The 18,092-nt window shown below is 38.1% G+C and overlaps 1 protein-coding gene across 1 annotated transcript in view; it reads left to right on the forward strand.

The window, feature by feature from the left end:
• The window catches only part of LOC109548747 (uncharacterized), a 680,792-nt gene that overhangs the window by 264,726 nt on the left and 397,974 nt on the right, over positions 1 to 18,092 (forward strand). Inside the window, exon 11 of the mRNA XM_073804971.1 lies at positions 901 to 1,017. The gene's annotated coding sequence lies outside the window, so the exon portion shown is untranslated. The remainder of the gene's footprint in view (positions 1 to 900; positions 1,018 to 18,092) is intronic.

An 18,092-nucleotide genomic window follows, 5' to 3' on the forward strand; every position in this document is an offset into this window, starting at 1 on the left:
ATATGTTGGCAAAGTTCTCAGCATTTTAATATGTTGTAGCAATTACTAGTAAGGTTAATTATCTGAATGTCATTCTCTGATCTTGTCAGATAATAATGGGATGCAGTAATTATTTATCTAATGCCCACATGGTGGTATGTTAATCAATATTCTTATAAACCAGTGATTCCCAAACTTGGTTGCACATTAAATCATCTAAGGATAGTTAAAAATTCCCAGGCTCAGACCACACTGGGACGAATTAATTTGCAACCTCTGGTGGTAGAACACAGGCATTGGTATTTTTTGAAACTCCTAGGTGATTCCAGTGTGAAGACAAGTTTGAGAATACCTGCTCTGAGCATTCAGTCTAAAGTCTGAAGATAGCTAGATAGCTGTAGCAATTCACCTCAAGGACATGTTACCTGAGATTTAAAAATAAAATACCATAGACTAGTTGAAGGAATAGCAGTTGTTTTGGATTATTCCAGCACTGAATAAATTGCTATTAAGGGAAGCCTTTATAAAATTAAATAAAGATATATTTTAATAACATATGACTTTAAAATAGGTAATTTTCAGTTTCAGAACACCATGATAAGCAAGCATACTGGGTTCACAGACTTTGTGGCATGTGGTATTTCTCTTTGTGAAGGGAAAGGCATATTTTCCAACTTGAGGCATACCAGAGCCTAGACAGCATGTCACAGCTGAGAAGTAGCTTATGATTCTGTCCTTTTATTGAAAGACCTGTTACATGTCACAGAAGACTGTGGCTTAACTGTAACTAATTGGCCTTGACCAGGTGAAGGAAAATTTTCCATTTTAATAAGAGTAGAAATATATACTGTATTTTGCATGTCACATACAATATGAGAAACTAGTCTGTTTATTCTTAGTGTTCTGTGATTTGGTTTCCAGAGTTTCAGTCAGAGATGCTTGTCCATGGAGTGATAATCTAATTCCATCAGTGGGCTGATGCTCTGTCAACAGAGGAATGTCGGGAGGATCTATTACAGAATGGACATCCAAGATGAGGTATGAGGCAGACAAAAATGTCTGTGAGGACACCCTGCAGAGTCTTCATTATAGACGACATGCTTGTCCATATAAGGGAGAAACAGCTTTAAACTCAGGCCTCCAAAGATGAATGGACAGAATAAGATGAATAAGATATAATTTCAGAGATATAAGAATACATAAGAGAAACAAGATATATTTTTGATAAGTAGCATATTAGACAAACTATTCTCTAAGATAGAAAATACTTCATCATTAAACAAAATCTGATGTCTTGATTAATTTTCTGGTACATATCATGTTGATTTTTTTTTTTTTTTTTTTTTTTTTGCGGTACGCGGGCCTCTCACTGCCGTGGCCTCTCCCATTGCGGAGCACAGGCTCCAGAGGCACAGGGCCCAGCGGCCATGGCCCACGGGCCCAGCCGCTCTGTGGCATGCGGGACCTTCCCGGACCGGGGCACGAACCCGTGTCTCCTGCATCGGCAGGCGGACTCTCAACCACTGCGCCACCAGGGAAGCCCTCGTGTTGATTTTTTGATGGAATTTAGGGATTGCTCATGGGTTAGAACTGAAAGGGAACCCTTTAGAACTGACTAGCAGAGCTGGTGTGAGAATTGAACAAGAGGTCCTGACCCAAGATACTACAAGAAGGGTTGGAGAGAATCGTATAAATAATCTTCTGTTTGTTGATAGATCTATCACAATGCTATCAATGCCTTCCAGGTAGCAACTTAGTTTAAAAACGATTCAGTGAAAGTTTCTGGTATATTACAAATGCATGTTTACAAACCAAATGCAAAAAAGCCTTATTAATAGGGGTGAGAATTAGTTTGAATAAGAGGGAAGCATTTTCAGTACTTGAGAAATTATGATTTCATGAAATTAAAAATCTGATTTTAATGCATGCAAAATGGGCAGTTTAAATAAAGGTCAATTTTCTAACCAGATCAATTACTTCTGATAAATATAAGTATAAAATATTCTGAATAAAAACTGTTCACTTTGGGTTTAGGGACAAAAGCTGAACATAGAAAACATAAATCACTATTATGTTCTCTTAATTTATTCTTTCTCTACTTGTTTTGCAATTATATCCTTATTTTAATTTATGTTTCTAACATTTACATTGAATTTTATACACGGGTAACTGATTTCCTTCTTACAATTTTTCTTACCAGTGTTCCGTAGCTTTTAAAACTAATTATTTTATTATTACTTCTCTTGCTGGTTGGATAGCTAAAGGCCATATCATTTGAAATTGATTGAGCATCTGCAATTTCTGGGCACTTGCAGGCCTTTCATCAATTGCTAATTGTTTTGGAATATCTTTCGATGAAAGAAAGCCTTTATTAGTTGCCATGAACAGTAGTTCCACTGCCTTTTGTAGATGAACTTCCCTGAAACAGTAGGATGGAGATGATTAATTATACTTCACAGAGAAATTAAGTAGCCTTACTCATAGAGATTGCCATGCACAGGAGCTAAAGTAGACTGCACCATTTTATTACATGTGAGAGATACTGGAACAGAAAGTAACTTGGGTCTTTAACCCAAGAATAAGTCACTCGCCTCATTTAAAATGAAATATATCATCTCTGTTCCTTTATAATCCTATTTTCAATTTAGCTAAAAGTAATATTTTCCCAAGATCACCTACAATCCTTAATTACTTACAATCAAAATATGGTATTAGTAGACTAATTTCTCAGTGAGGCACATTTTTTAAAAACTTAATTCATTCTGCCCAGGAGCTAAAACACATCAAATGCCTTGACATCTTCATGGAAACCCATGGTACCAATTCAAGCTATTAATTTATTGAAATGACTAAGATGGTATGAAATTTCAGGAATAGTTGTTGCTGATGCTGGTCTCTCTCTTAAAAGGTATGAGCTTATCAGGAAGAAGGACAATATATTACTTTAAAATGTTATTAGAAAGGGTATAGATCTTGTTCATTCATCGAACATATATTTATGGAGCATCTGCTGTCATTTGCCAGCTCCAGTTTTCAGGTGTTCATTAAATGTCTTACTCCACGCACTTGGAATAAAACAAACACACACATAAACTCATACTCCCCCCCCACGCCCCCCTCCTTCATACACACACATTTCTTACTGAGGTGTGCAGTAGCTGGAGAAAAGAAGGGAGCCTGTTTAGAGGCAGGGTTTGAAGATGTACTTTGGGTTGAATGTTCAATCTTTGGAAAAGATAAATAACTCTTTGGGGTATTATTTAATTTGATATGCCACTCTGTTTTATTCTGAGTTTGATAGAAATGTCTCCCCAGTAGTAGCAAATACTGAGAACAGAGGAGAGAAATTATAGGAAATGCTTTTCTGATAATCGAGATAGCTAATATTCAATTACTGAAAACTCTCTTCTTTGCCCCCAAAAGAAGGCTTTTCTAATCTGTTGCCTATGTTTAAAAAAATTTTTTTAATGTAACTTTAGCAAGGGACTTTTTCTCCTAGCACCTGAAAGAGGGTAGTTCTGGACGGATCCATCCTTGTCAATTAACTCCCCGAATGAAGGTCAAGTCCCTCCTTCTTGTGGGTTTGTTAGGAATAGAAAGAAGACAAATACCACCACCACCACCGCTACTACTCCTGCTACTGCTACTACTAGTGTGCCTGATGAAAGAAATGAATCTAGAAAGGATATGAGGGTCAATTCTAAGAGTACGTAGAATTATTTAGGGACAAACTTGTTTTTTCCTTTTTTTTTTTTGGCCATGCTCCAAGGCATGTGGGATCTTAGTTCCCCCACCAGGGATTGAACCCATGCCCCTTGCAATGAAAGCCTGGAGTCTTAACCACTGGACTGCCAGGGAAATCCCAAACTTGCTTTTTCATTAATGATTTTGCTTTGGGTTTTAGGTTAAAAACTTAAGTTCTAAAATTCTCCTTCAAACCTCTTAGGTAAGTGCTAGAGATGGTGCAGTTAGAGTCGTGAAAGATGTTTCATTTCTCTAAGGCTTACTCAGAAGTAAGGAGATGTTAACAAGAAGAACTGACTCAGTAGCAGAAAGAAGGATGGCGTGGGGATGTCACCATCGTGAATCTCTGCATTTCAACTTGTATCTCCACAAGTCCCCGCAAACTATTACCTCTCTGGGAGGGGGGGGGTAGATAACATACTAAGATTTATGAACGATTAATTTCTCAGTAAATTGTTGATCAGAGAAAAATACAGTTAGACTGGTGTAAGACTTGGGAGACTATGTGGATTGGTGACATGTATGAAAGTTCCTTGGATTATAAGCAGAGAACTGACTCTGGCCAGCCTTAGCAGATGGAAGGGGATTGGGAGAGTTCTTACAGAATTGAAGGGAGTGCAATAAGCAACATGTGGAAAGAGTAGAAGGCAGGGTGGGTATGGGTTTCCTGTGGGACAGGAGTTTGTGGTCATTCTTCATAGGGTGTTGCTATCAGTGTGGGTCACTTCCAAGTCCCTGTGCATCTCAGTTTAGAATTTCAAATACTAAAAGAGCATTGAATGGTACAGTTTGGGTCAGATATCTACTTATGTAACAATCAGCTATTTCTAGGGGGTCAGGGTCATATAAAGATATGTCCTCTCATATCTAATACCTATGTTTGTGACTGTTCCCAAATAGGAGAGAATTTTGTAGTAAGGGGTTATTCCTTGAAGTATCTAGCACAGAAGAACAAGAGAGTACATACAGATTGGTGAAGGTGAGAGGCCTGGTTAGGAGGGAGATAGGTCCAGGGCACCAACACAGTTCATTGACTTCCCATTTGCCTTTGAGATTCAGATTAATGGATCTGCCCCGTGCACCAGACTGTAAGTTACTGTCAGGCGCTATGCTGTTTTTAACAGTTTTCTGTGGCTAGCGGCAGCTAGTACAGTTACTGACACTGGGTAGCTGCTCAGTGTACTCTCTCTCTTGCAAAGCTTTCGCTAATCATTCCCTTGTGGACTCGCTTACTTTCCCATGAGCTCATAACATATTGTGTTCATGTCCACCATTTTTCTTAATCGCACTACATTGAAATTATTTTATTTGTATGTTGTCTTACTAGGCTGTGAGCTCCTAGGGGGCCAGAGCCCTGGCTATTCATCTTTACCCCTAGAACTGCAGCTGTCAAAGGATCTCATTACATATTGGTTGACTGAAATGTGTCAGATGTCTGTATTAGTTTACTTATTTATTTATTTATTTTTACTGGAGTCTAGTTGCTTTACAATGTTGTGTTAGTTCCTGCTGTACAGCAAAGTGAATCAGTTATATATCTCCTCTTTTTTAGATTTCCTTCCCATTTAGGTCACCACAGATCATTGAGTAGAGTTCCCTGTGCTATACAGTAGGTTCTCATTAATTATCTATTTTATACACAGTAGTGTATATATGTCAATCCCAATCTCCCAACTCCTCCCACCCACTCTTCCCCCTTGGTAACTGTAAGTTTGTTCTCTACATCCATAGATGTCTGTATTTGTGATCTGTTACATTAGGTCAGTGGTTCTCATGTGAACTTCGTATGTTGAGAATATGAAGAACTAATGATTGAACTAATGAATGTCTTGGCCAGCTCTGAGTATAAGCCTGTGAAGTACATCAACATATATTGTGAACAGAAATCAATTTCAAAACCACAGTCCCTAAAGTAACCTTGGGGATGATTACATGTATTTTTAATAGTATTTCTGCCATGGTTAATATTAATATGACTTCTATACTTCGGGAAAATTTTGTTCTTCAGAAGTAGCATGAAACAGTACTACTCAATTATAGTGTTGTGACACAGGTCAGGAGTGAGACATGTCATAAGTATTTGTTACTAAACACAGTTGAAGTACTGAAGCTTGCAAATAATTTACATTTAAAAATATATTTAGAACAACTTCAAGGTTATCTCTGTGGTAACATCACTCTCACTCTCTCCCATGCTGATATGCCTTTTAGGAGGAGTGAAGTGCAGTATATCTAATGCCAGAAGTTATGTTTGGGAATATGTTTTACATGTGAGACTCACATGTTGAGAACCACTGCCTAGGGTCATGGGTTACAGAGACAGTCATTTGATAGATCTTATAAATTGTCCCCTCAATTTATACACTTCTTGTTTTTTCAGGCCTTAAAAACAGGGGTCTGATAACTGTAACCCAGGGGCCTGAGTAGAAAATATTTGTTGGAAAGAATGAGGCTAAAGGGGCTATGGTTGCTGCTTCATCCACTGACTCCTTTGAGAATATGGGGGATTCCACAGTGGTGTAAACGTGGCTCTGTCTTTTCTCATTTCCCCTCATGGTAGCAGCAACACATACTCATACCTTTTGAATACAATAATACTAGCTTCTGGCAGTGTGAATTATATAATTTTTACTGAGATAATCGCATGTGTATTGAATAGACACAACCCAAGATTTATTTACCTTGGAAAAGGTGTTACTGTTGCCTTACTTTGTCTGAGCACATATATCCATCCTTCCCTAATTTTGGTCATGATATCTTTCTTTCTTTCTTTTTTTGGTTATGATATCTTGCTTGAATCCATGTGAAGTCTATATTTTTCACTAAAGCTCATCACTTAGTGAGTGATTGAGAAGTCTGTTCTCCTAGTCCTAATTTTTATCTTTTCACTTTTCTTCTCCATCTCTTTTCCTTCTGACAATCATATCCTCTATTGTAGTCTAGAAGTTTGACCCTTTTTTTGTCCTTTAAAATCAATCATTTCTCCTTATCTCCTAACCCTCTCAGCCACTTTGTATGGTTGTATTCATATGGCCCCCATTTAACTCACTCAGACTGTGAAGGTGGAGAAAGGATTCACACTCAGTTCTGCAGGGATCCATAGCCCACAGTAATCTTTATCATTTTGCCTCTTCTCAGAGACTTCTACTCCTTTTTCCAACATAATGGTAAAACACTGAGAGTGTTCCTGAGGGAAGAGGGTTCTAAAGGGAAAACAGTTACTTTGCTTTGTCTTCAGTGAGAGGAAGAATAAAAAGGAAATATTCTACAGCCGGGGTTGGTAAACTTTTTCTACAAAGGGCCAGACAGTAGATATTTAGGCTTTGGGCTTGGTCTGTGTTGAAGCTATTCAATTGTGCTGTTGTAGCGTGAAAGTGGCCATAGATGGTAAGTAAACAAATGAGCATTTCTGTGTTCCAATAATTATTTATAGACACTGAAATTTGAATTTCATATAATTTTCCCTTGTCACAAAATATTATTCTTCTTTCAGTTTCTTTCCAACCATTTAAAGATGGAAAAGCCATTCTTTGCTTGTGGGCTGTACAAAAACATGTAGCAGGCCAGATTTAAGGTTTCCAGACTCAGCATTTAGTATTTGGGACATATTTATACTAAAAAATTATTTGTTGTTTATCTGAAATTCAAATTTATTTGGGAATTCTGTGTTTCATCTGGAAATCTTAGCTAGCTTTGGTCTTTAAGCCATAGTTTGCAGACCCCTATTCTATAATTATTCAGTTCTTGCCAAATATTTCCCTGGTTCCATTTGGTAGAGATATGAGGGGGTTTAAGCCCACATATGCTTTTCCCATTTAGTTTTAAATAGTAATATGATCATCAACTCTAATGGGGTTCTCAGATGTGGAAAAATATTTAGATATTCAGAAACCAGTGTTTCCAGAAAAAGGATCATAACACTGGAGCTTATGTTTGCTGCAAAGATTAATAAAGCCAAGTGAAAATGACCTTAGGTATTCAAATATGATAAAGAGTATGTTTCAAGGGGGAAAGAGCAATACTATATTGAGTTTTCCTTCTACTAGCTAGGATAGTGACCAATTGCTGAAATATTGATTGTAAATGGTTTTCCAGTCCTTTAATATTCATGCATTCAGTGAGTATTTATTGAGTGCCTACAACTTGCTAAGAATATTCTCAGAGCTGACTGTATAGTAATAAACAAAATGGATAGAAGCTTTTGCCTTGAGGAAGTTTACATTCTAGTGGAGGAAAACAAACAAATGTTTACGCTGTTGAAAAGGGCAATGGAGAAAAATGAAGCAAAGGAGAATAGGTATTGTGAGAGAGGGGAGGGATTATGCTTTCAATACGGGAGTCCTTGGGAAGGTTACACTGGAGCAAAGACCTGAAGGAAATAAGGGAATGAGCCATGTGGCTAACTGGGGGAAAAGCATCCCAAGCAATGGATGGGCTAGTGCCAAGGCCCTATGTTTGAGGATCAGTAGAGATGCTAGAGTGACTCAAGTAGAGTGAACAATGGGGAGAATAGCAGGATATGAGTTAGGTAACAGGGTGGAAGATGTGGAGAGTGTGATGTGGAGATTATGTAGGACCTTGTAGAATTGTCTTTTAGTTTGCTGAAAGGGGGTACAATTTTAGGGTTTTACACACAGGGAGGACATGCTTTACTTAATCACCTGAATGTTGTGTACCTAATAGGCTATAGGGATCAAGGGCAGAAGCAGGAGACCAGTTAGGAGACTACTGAGTAATACAGGTGGAGATGATGGTGCCTTGGATCAACGCAGTTGCAGTGGAGACAGTGTGAAGTCAGATTCTGGGCGATATGGAAGGTAGAATTGACAGGATTGGTTGATGGATATGATGTCAGGAGTGAAAGAAAGAGGAGTCAAGGACAACTCCCAGATTTCTGACCTGAGCAACTAGGAGCATAAGACTCCTATTTACTGAGAAGGGGAAGACTGTGGGAGGAGAAGGTTTGGGAGAAAGATATGAAGTTTGGTTTAGGACAAGATAAGTGTGAAATGTGTGTTAGGCCTTTAAACGGAGATGTCAAATAGGCAGCTGGATATATGAGTCTGGAGTTCAGAGGAGCTGTCTGGGTTCTAGATATAAATTTGGGAATCATTAGTGGATAGATGATGTTTAAAGCCAAGTAACTAGATGAGATCATTAAGGGAGTGAGTGTAGCTAGAAGAAAGGTGAAGTTCAAAGAGGCATGTTTTATATGAATTAGTAGAAATTGCTTGATAGCTTCTGTATTAATCATAGCCACAAATATAATGACTATTAGGAGTATTAAAATTATATGAAAACATTAACTGCATTATGGTAGTAAAGGTCTTTCACTTAGACTGTTGAATATTCAGATGCAACTTTTCTATAAACAAAATTAAAATGTTTAAAAACTATTTAGACTTTTCTATTGGAACATCTAAACCATAGATATAAGATTTGCCCAAATTCATTGTTTGATTCTTTGTAAAGCCTAGTAGGACACATATCTTTTTGTTTGGAAACTACTGGTAGGTGAAAATAAGTTTAAAAGAAATGGAAACTTTCGGATTGGTTGATACTTTTCTACTTATGTTTTAAAAAATACCTTTTCTTGCTAAATTAAAAAAATAAAATTTCTACTTATATATACTTAAATATATATGTATGTGTGTACCTATCTATCTATTTATCAATCGACTGATGGACAGAGTCTCTCAAGTGTCTTGGTGGGTATTCTGGGGACAGTTGCTCCTGGACCTAGAGCCCTCCAAGCAAAAAAACAAAACAAAACAAAACAAAAACCCTACTTTATTATGAGACTTCTTCTCTGGTTATCAGACTATAGAGTTAAAGCCTATGGGCCTTAGATATAAAACTAGCTGAGGAATTCTTCATCAAACAGGAATTGGAATTTAGACCCCAATATTATTTTCAAATGTGAAAATATCATTGGCCTTTTAATTTGTGATTTAAAGGGCCAGTGGGTTATTTTTAGCTTGGGAGCCTCAGGTCCTGAATGTCTGGCCATCACTGATGAGTGGGCAGCCTGACCCCTAAACACTTGGTCACTCCCAATGTGATAAAACTGCCTTATTCTGGTTTTCATGGTCACTCCAGGAGGAATTTGTATAAGTTGGCCGGCCCCACAAGAAGGAGGTCACATGACACGTGTCTGCCATCTTCTGGCACACACATCTTCTGGGACCAGCTGAAAGAAACGCTGTCCATCTTCAGGAGAGGGAAGAAATGACTTGGCTTTCCTAAGGTCCCACAGCTATTAGGACCTCCCCTCATATCCTGCTATACTGACAGCAGATGTGAACCCTGCCTGGAGAGTGAGCATCCATAATTGTCAGAATTTCTCTTTGGTTATAGAGTTTTCTCTTTCTTTCCCACTGGGGTTCAGAAGAGTCAAAGATGTTTTACTCATACTCTACAGTTCTGTATGAAGGCTCCACTCCTTATCAAGCTCTAAGCCCCATTTAGCCAGAAGAAGAAGCACCTGCTGTCCTTCCCCTCCTGATACTTGAAAATTCGTCCCTCAATTGACTGGTATATAATTCCTTCCTAATTAACCAGTGGGTACAAAGTTGATCTCGTGATCTGTCATTTCATTTATTTCTTGTATTATGTTTATTGCTGCATAAAAAAAATCACCCCCGAACCTAGTGGCTTAAAACAATAAACTTTTTTTTTTTAAACAATAAACATTTTAAAACACAGTTTCTACGTGTCAGGAATTTGGAAGCTGCTTAGCTGGGTGGATCTGGATGAGGGTCTCTCAGGATGTTACATTCAGATGTTAGCAGGAACTACAGCTATTGGAAGGCCTGTCTGGGCTGGATTAGTGAGGGGGATGAGATCTAGTGCATGCATATAAGGACTGATTTTTGATAGGAGCGTTGGACGATTCAACAATGGTAGCAGGCAGGAAGGCAAAGATGTTTGCTGATGCAGGCATGTGGGTAGATGTGTTGAAGGGAATATGTGGAAATTGTTTTCTTATTGCTTCTATTTTTTTTTTTTTTTCAGTAGAATAGAAAGCAAGGTTATCAGCTTAGGATAACAGTGGGAGAAGAGGTGTTGAGTACTTGAGGGGAGAGACTAAAATGGCAACCCACATAATTTAAAGAGTGTATGGACTACAGACATAGAGTATAAATGGTGGGAACACTTGAGGTTTATGGTCAAGTATTTAAAGAAAGACCAGCCATCCGGGTTTGTAATTTCCTCCACCATGTTTAGCTGCATGGAGGAAGGCTTGGAGTAAGCAGAAATTTGGATTTAAATGGGACTCTAGTTTTGCAAAGCAAGAGCAACAAGAGGTAAGAGATAAGGTGGAGAAGTAAGGGAGTCAATAATCATTGACAATGGAATTTAAGTTGGGTAAGGAGAGAAATGAGGACATTGAAGGAGTAAGGAGCAATGAAAAGATGATAGGATCAATGACTTAGCAGTATCAGTGATATGGAAGAATTGTGCCATGCAGAATACAGAGAGAATGAGATGAAATGTTAGGAGTTGATGGCAGAGAGTGGGATGTGTGTAATTAACACTAAGGAGAAGATGCAGTTGTTAACAGTAACAAGGTCTAGCGTAATGACCGTGGGAGTGAGTGGCTAGATTGGGTAGAGGAAATGAAGGGGATCCTTGGCATTTTGGTGACAAGAACAATGAGAAATCATGGGTGATATAATCTGATGACAGAGATTCAAAATGGGTGGTTTTGGGGAAAAGGGAGGATTGGAAATTTGTCTGAAAGCAGCAATAAGGAACAAGGAGGACTAGGATAGATTCACAGAGGCTAACAGGGATTCAACTGTGGGATCTGGGAGGCAGCCTGGGAGTCTAGGGGTGGCCTGACATAGAATGGGAGAAAGGGCATGATGAGATCAGTCCCAGGGGGTCCAAGGCAGATGGTGGTGGTGAGGCTGTGAGTGCTGTACAGGGAGAAAGGAGGGGTCTGGCAGTGGGGTGGGCTTTCTCAGGTTCTCACTGCCAGACCCCACTGAAGTTGGATTTCAATCCAGGGCTCCTGAGCTCCAAAGTAAATGCCCTTTCCTCTATACCCTTTCCATTTAAAGTGTGCACTAGAGTCTAGTCTGAGAACTTGTAAGGAACATGGACTCTCAGGCCTCAGTCCGGATCTTCTGAATTTGAATATGCATTTAACATGATCTCCAGGTGATTTATGTGCATGTTGGAGTTTGAGCAGCTCTGCTGTACACTACGTATTTTTCAACCTCTTAAAAATGAGTTTTTCTGTGTCTACTCAATGAGATCCCATGGAACAACAAAGGGAATGGAACTTTTTGTGATGAAGGCTTTCTGACCCTTTCAAGACTTCCCCAAAAAGTTTCAAAGTAAAGGTGAGCAAAAATTGGAGACAGATGGCTATGAGATAAAAAATGATTGTCATATTTAGCTAGTTATCTGACAGATGACTAATCCAGTAAAGTGTGTTATTTTCCAGAGTTTTAGGGCTATGTGAGGAGAAACCCCCAATGCACTTGAGGTTAAAGTCTTTCTAGTTGGATTCTGCTGTGGCCACCAGCCTGATTTATAAGTGAGCTAGAACTAGTAGGACAAGGAAACGGGAGGGGTAAAATGAGTACTCATTTTCTCCAGCTATTATTAACCTAAGCTCTGATGCTTGTACCAAAGAAAGGAATTATTTGTATTTATTCTTATGGCTAGCTTGCTAGCAATAAATTATGAAAGGAAAAAAATAACCATGTGGGATAATTGACTGAAAAACAAATGTCAGTAAAAGTAAACAGAATGGACTCCACTAAACCTATTTGCAAAAATGTCAAAGGAGTTGAGTTGTTTTCCCTCACAATATTTGTGCTGGTATAAAGGGACTACAGTTTAATTAAATGTCTACATAGAGACTGGGTATTCCACTAGATGTCACTTTGAGATTTTGCTCAATGAAGGACTGCATTCTGATTAAGTGATGCAACATTTGTCCTTGGTAATAAAGTGGTGACAATTGACACCTCTCTTCCCCAACCCTCCCATGCTAAACAAGCATCAGGAAATGAGAAACACTTGCCACTGAGCCAGGACTCAAGAGGCTGAGTCTAGTCCTGCTTTGGTCACTAACTAGTTGTGTGACCTTGAGGAAGTCCCTTAAAACCTCGAGCATATTACGTGTCAGAGATCTTGCTTTTCCAGTGACATACGTTCAACAGTCAGTTCTAAAAACCTCTGGCTCTAAAAGCCTCTGGTTCTGCTGTATCGTGTTATGTGTTATACAAATATACAGTCAATGACATTTAGCAAAATGAAGAGGAATTTGGGGGAATTTTGAAGACTAACAAACAATTTATTGGGCTGGAGTCACCAGGTAATTGCATATTACTCTAGAATGAGAAATTCGAAAGAGTAATATGTTTATCTATACTTTTTAGTCTTAGGCTTTATTTACCTTCGATATTTAATTTATTGGGTTTAGAATGCTTGTAACACTGACCTTTCTTGATATTGGCCATATTTCCAAGCTATTTGAGAATGATAGACAAAGGGTGACTGTATGTTATTTTCTTCCTTTTCTGAGGGATCTAAGATTTGGGGGGGAGTTTTAGATATAATCCCTTTTTTTTTCTTAAGGCATCAAACTCATAATTATAGAGTTAGAGGTAACAACAGGCATCTGGCTATATAGAATTATTATTTTAAAAAAATTTAACATTGGTAATGCCGCAAAAACAAGTTAAGGTAATTTTGGTTTGTTTTTTCTTGTGATGTAACTTTTATGTGGGAGAAATTCGGAATAGACTTGTTCATGAAGAGAGAATTGTAATCTACTGCTTGTCGATAAAATAAAGAATTCCTCTCAGTGAAGTAATCAAAGTGGTCTTTTCCAGGCAAGTGTGAAATTTCCTTTTGTTTATTGGGGAAATAAATGGGAACCAGAAAGAAACTCTGTTTCATAAGAGCTTTTAGAGACTTCCTTGTCAGTCCAGTGGTTAAGACTCCATGCTTCCACTGCAGGGGTCATGGGTTTGATCCCATCCCTGGTCAGGGAACTAAGATCCCACAAGCCGTGCAGCGCGGCCAAAAAAAAAAGAAAAAGAGCTTCTATGGTATGTCCATTCAGTTGCCATGTCACGTGAGCTAAACAGCTGGGTTTGGGATGTTCGGAAAACAAAAAAATGACAAACAAAAGTGTAAAGAAAAGAATATGTGTGAACATTAAATACTTTTAGCTTTAAGTCTTGCTAATGGGTCTTCTAAAATTGCAAGCTACATAATATTTGTGCTGTAAACAATCATGATATTTGCACCTATGCTCATTTGTTTACTAAATATATGACAGCGGAGCTCAATTAAAACAGATTAACCACACAGGTAACAAAGGAATGTGTAATTGATTGAGCTTGATAAACCTGGCTTTGCTAAACCCACCTAGGTTTTTTCCTAAGGTGGTGTATCATTTTGGTTTCTTCTGCTATGAGGTAGAGAGGGCCATAGATTTTAGAAAAAGTGATAATGAATCATGTAACAAATTAAACATATTCCAGCTGTTCAAATATGGTGCCTGTGGGTGGGTGAAATAGTAAATTACTTTGGCTTCACAGCCAAAATATCTGCTGTTCATTTATCTGTTTGCTTGCTGTTTTTTCTTTTATTCCTGCAGAAACGATTATCTGAGGCCAAAATCAAATTTTCTTGAAATATAACTATTACTTTTGGGTAGATGCTACTCTTAGAAGGGAAAATATCTAAGGGTGTTTCCATTTCTGACTCTGATTGTGGTGAAGATGTTAGGCATTCCAGGAAGCTTGGTAAATTTATCTAGTGTTACCTTTTAACTAGATGCTTTGCTATTATTCTTGCACTGAGAACTTTGTACATATTTTCTGCTTTTTTGGTCTTTTATTTCACCTATTGATAATTTATAAATATTGAACAAAATGAACAAATTTTGACTTGAAGTGAAAATTCAGCAAAGTTGAAAGTGGGCAATGTCATTGAAGAAGGATGGAAATCTTTGAGAGAAACATTGTAACAAGAGTAAGAAAACTCCTTTGTAGGCAGCCACTGACTTATAGTAAATATATTTTAAGGACTCATATATTAAAAAAATAAACTTAATTTTTTTTTAATTTTAAAGAAAAAAAGTTAAAATGTTCCATAAAGTCACTTTTAGAAGTCAGACCAGGAAAGAGAGAATTTAGGGGGAGTTAGATAGTGGGAAGAGTCAGAGGGACTCTGGAGGGTCAGAGTGACATTGTCCTTCACCACTGCTCTTTGAAAATGCTGTTTAAGAATTCCTTCTTCTTTGCTAAGTAATATAGGTTCTTATTATAAGTTTAAAGTGCTTCCTTGAGGAAAGAAATAATTTCCCCAAGTAATTCTGTAAGTTTCTCCTGTCGGTAATGAAATAGCTAAAGATTTGTTTTGAAAGAAAGTGATGGTCCTTTTCCATACTTGTCATGTATTCATTCCTTTACCACATATATATTGGGCTGGTCACCAGACAAGGAACTAAACATCTAATGATGAAGTAGGCATATAATTTGCCCTTAGGAAGCTTAAAGGAGTAGGTGGTGCAGCAACAATCTGGGGATTTCTTGATATATGTTGAAAAATAGTCTGTTTTAACCAGTGTTTCTCATTCTGTATCTAGTCATGATACACATAGAAAAAATAATGTTTGCAATGCACACTGGGATAATCTTCAGGGAATTTATGATGATAATAATAAAATACAGAGGCATCTGGGAGAAAAAAAAATCAACATTTAATTTGCATAAAAATTAAATATTTAATTTGAGTAAAGATAGATAAAATAATTTGAAAAATTTTAGACTTAAATTATGATCTCTTCAAATTCTTGGTAATAATCACTAATGAGAAATTATTTGCATAAATAGCAGAGAATATTTTTAAAATGTATTTTTACCATTTATGCCAGTTGAAATTATTATCTAAGAATCTAAAAGGTTTTTTTTGTATAAGTTTATTTATTTTATTTACTTATTTTTGGCTGCATCAGGTCTTTGTTGCTGCGTGCGGGCTTTCTCTATCTGCGGCAAGCGGGGGCTACTCGGTTGCGGTGCGTGGGCTTCTCATTGTGGTGGCTTCTCTTGTTGTGGAGCAGGGGCTCTAGGTGCACGGGCTTCAGTAGTTGTGGCACGCAGGCTCAGCAGTTGTGGTTTGCGGGCTTTAGATCGCAGGCTGTAGTTGTGGTGCATGGGCTTAGTTGCTCCGCGGCATGTGGGATCTTCCTAGACCATGGCTCGAACCCGTGTCCCCTGCGTTGGCAGGAGGATTCTTAACCACTGCACCACCAGGGTAACCCTAGAATCTAAAAGCTTTTAATTTTCTTTCAGCAACAGATGTAGTATTAAAATATCTTGTAATAATGTAAACAGATGTTGACTCTAATCAGACTTTTTCATATCAAGTATTTAAAATAATGAAGCTCTAATTAGTAGAAATGCATAGGTAGTTAGATCGGTCACCCTGCAACTCACTTATACTCTACTACAAAGGCATACAAGCAACATCAAAGAGAAGTATCCAGCAAAGGTGGAGACTGGGGGGCACTGCCTGAACATGTGCTTGCCAGCCTCCCTCTCAGCTTACCAGCCAGACATTTGCAGCTGTACCTTGGGCTACATGCTATGCTCCACAGGTGCCTGCTATATGAACTCCTTCAGTAGCTCCTTGGGCTCCATGTCCGTGACTGGCAAAGTGTGCTGGCTACTGAAGTAGATGTTCAGGTAATATATCATACTTGGTTATATGTAACATTCATGGTAGAACAGTGAATGGCTGGATGTGACTCTTAGTTTTTACTGCCCATGGGGACCATAGGCATACCACCAATCTTCAACTCTACTGGATCAGCCCTTTGTGGAGCTCCGGAAAAAGCTGTTCATGTCTGGAGATGTTTGGCCCAGGAACTTTGACCACTCCAGACTCTTCCCAGATGATCCAAGAGCTAATGGGAGAGATACACTTATAGCACACCTGTAATTCATCTGCAGCATATTGGATGGGTACTTGCAGCCAAATGCATTCTTTATTGATATAGGGGGCAATCTAAAAAAAATGTGTTGCACCATGCACTTAAAATTTGAGAAGCTGCTTCTTTGACATTTTGGAATTATGAGAAAATTTGTGTTTTCACAAGATAAAAATTAGGATGCAGCAAGTTCTGTCAAAAGTTTTAGATTTGCAGTACATTAAGAACTCATGATTTTTGAAAAGAGGCAGAATTGAAGTATATCTTTGCACTGTTTTTTTAAAATCAGTGCTTTTAATTTAAATTAAGCAAACTATTTTCAGTGTTGGGTAAGTTCTCATTATTTGGGCAGCTGTGCAGTCCCTGTCCTTTTACAAAGACAGTTATAAATCATGTGTCATCTGATATCCACCCAAGGGAAACTGTAGAAGATATGAGTGACTTTCCCTCTGGACAGAGTTTAGGTTGTCGGCGTTCAGGAATCTACTTGCAGAAGCTCAGTGTATTAGGTTTATCCAGAGAAACAGAATCAATAGGATATATATATCCCTATTTCTATCTCTATCATGTCTATGTCTAGAGAGATATTTATTTTGAGGAATAGGCTTCCGTGATGGTGGAGTCTTGCAAGGTCAAAATCTGCAGGATAGGGCAGCAGGCTGGATGCCCAGGGAATAGTCGATGGTGCAGTTCAAGTCCGAAGGTAATCTGTTGACAGAATTACCTCTTCCTCAGGGGAGATCCGTCTTTTTATTAAGACTTTTAACTGTTTGGATGAAGCCCACCACATTATGCAGGGTAATCTGCTTTACTCAAAGTCTACTGATTAAAATGTTAGTCTCATCCAAAAAATACTTTCACAGAAACATCCAGACACATTTGACCAACCATCTGAGTACTGTGGCCTAGCCAAGTTGACTTATAAACTTAGCCATTACACTCAGCCAGTTACTAACTTCTTCTTTTAGCTAGTTATTAGCTTGAGTGTCAGTGACACAGAGAAAGTCTAGGTTTAATCCAAACCTCAATAGTTTTCTTCTAAATATGAGCATCTAGATCTCACAGTTCCCAGAAGAAACAAGCAGGGTTTTACTTTTCTCTCACTTGGTCGTGCCTTATTGATAATGCAACCACTTATCTAGTTATTTGAGAAACATCCCCTTTTCCAGTTAAAGAAATCAGGGTCACCACTTGGGTATTGCATTCAAACATTAGCTCTTAGAGTAGTTGGATAGCAGATGTCAACTGGGCAGAATAAAAGTAGGTAACATAAAATACTCACTGTATGCCAAGCTCGGTTCCAAGTGAATGAATTAGGTAAATTAATCCTCAAAGAACCCTAGGAGTGAATCTAACTACCTCCATTGTACAGATAAGAAATCTGAAGTAGAAAGAGGCTCAACAT

This window comes from Tursiops truncatus, chromosome 5 (genome assembly GCF_011762595.2).
Source record: "Tursiops truncatus isolate mTurTru1 chromosome 5, mTurTru1.mat.Y, whole genome shotgun sequence".
NCBI lineage: Eukaryota > Metazoa > Chordata > Mammalia > Artiodactyla > Delphinidae > Tursiops > Tursiops truncatus.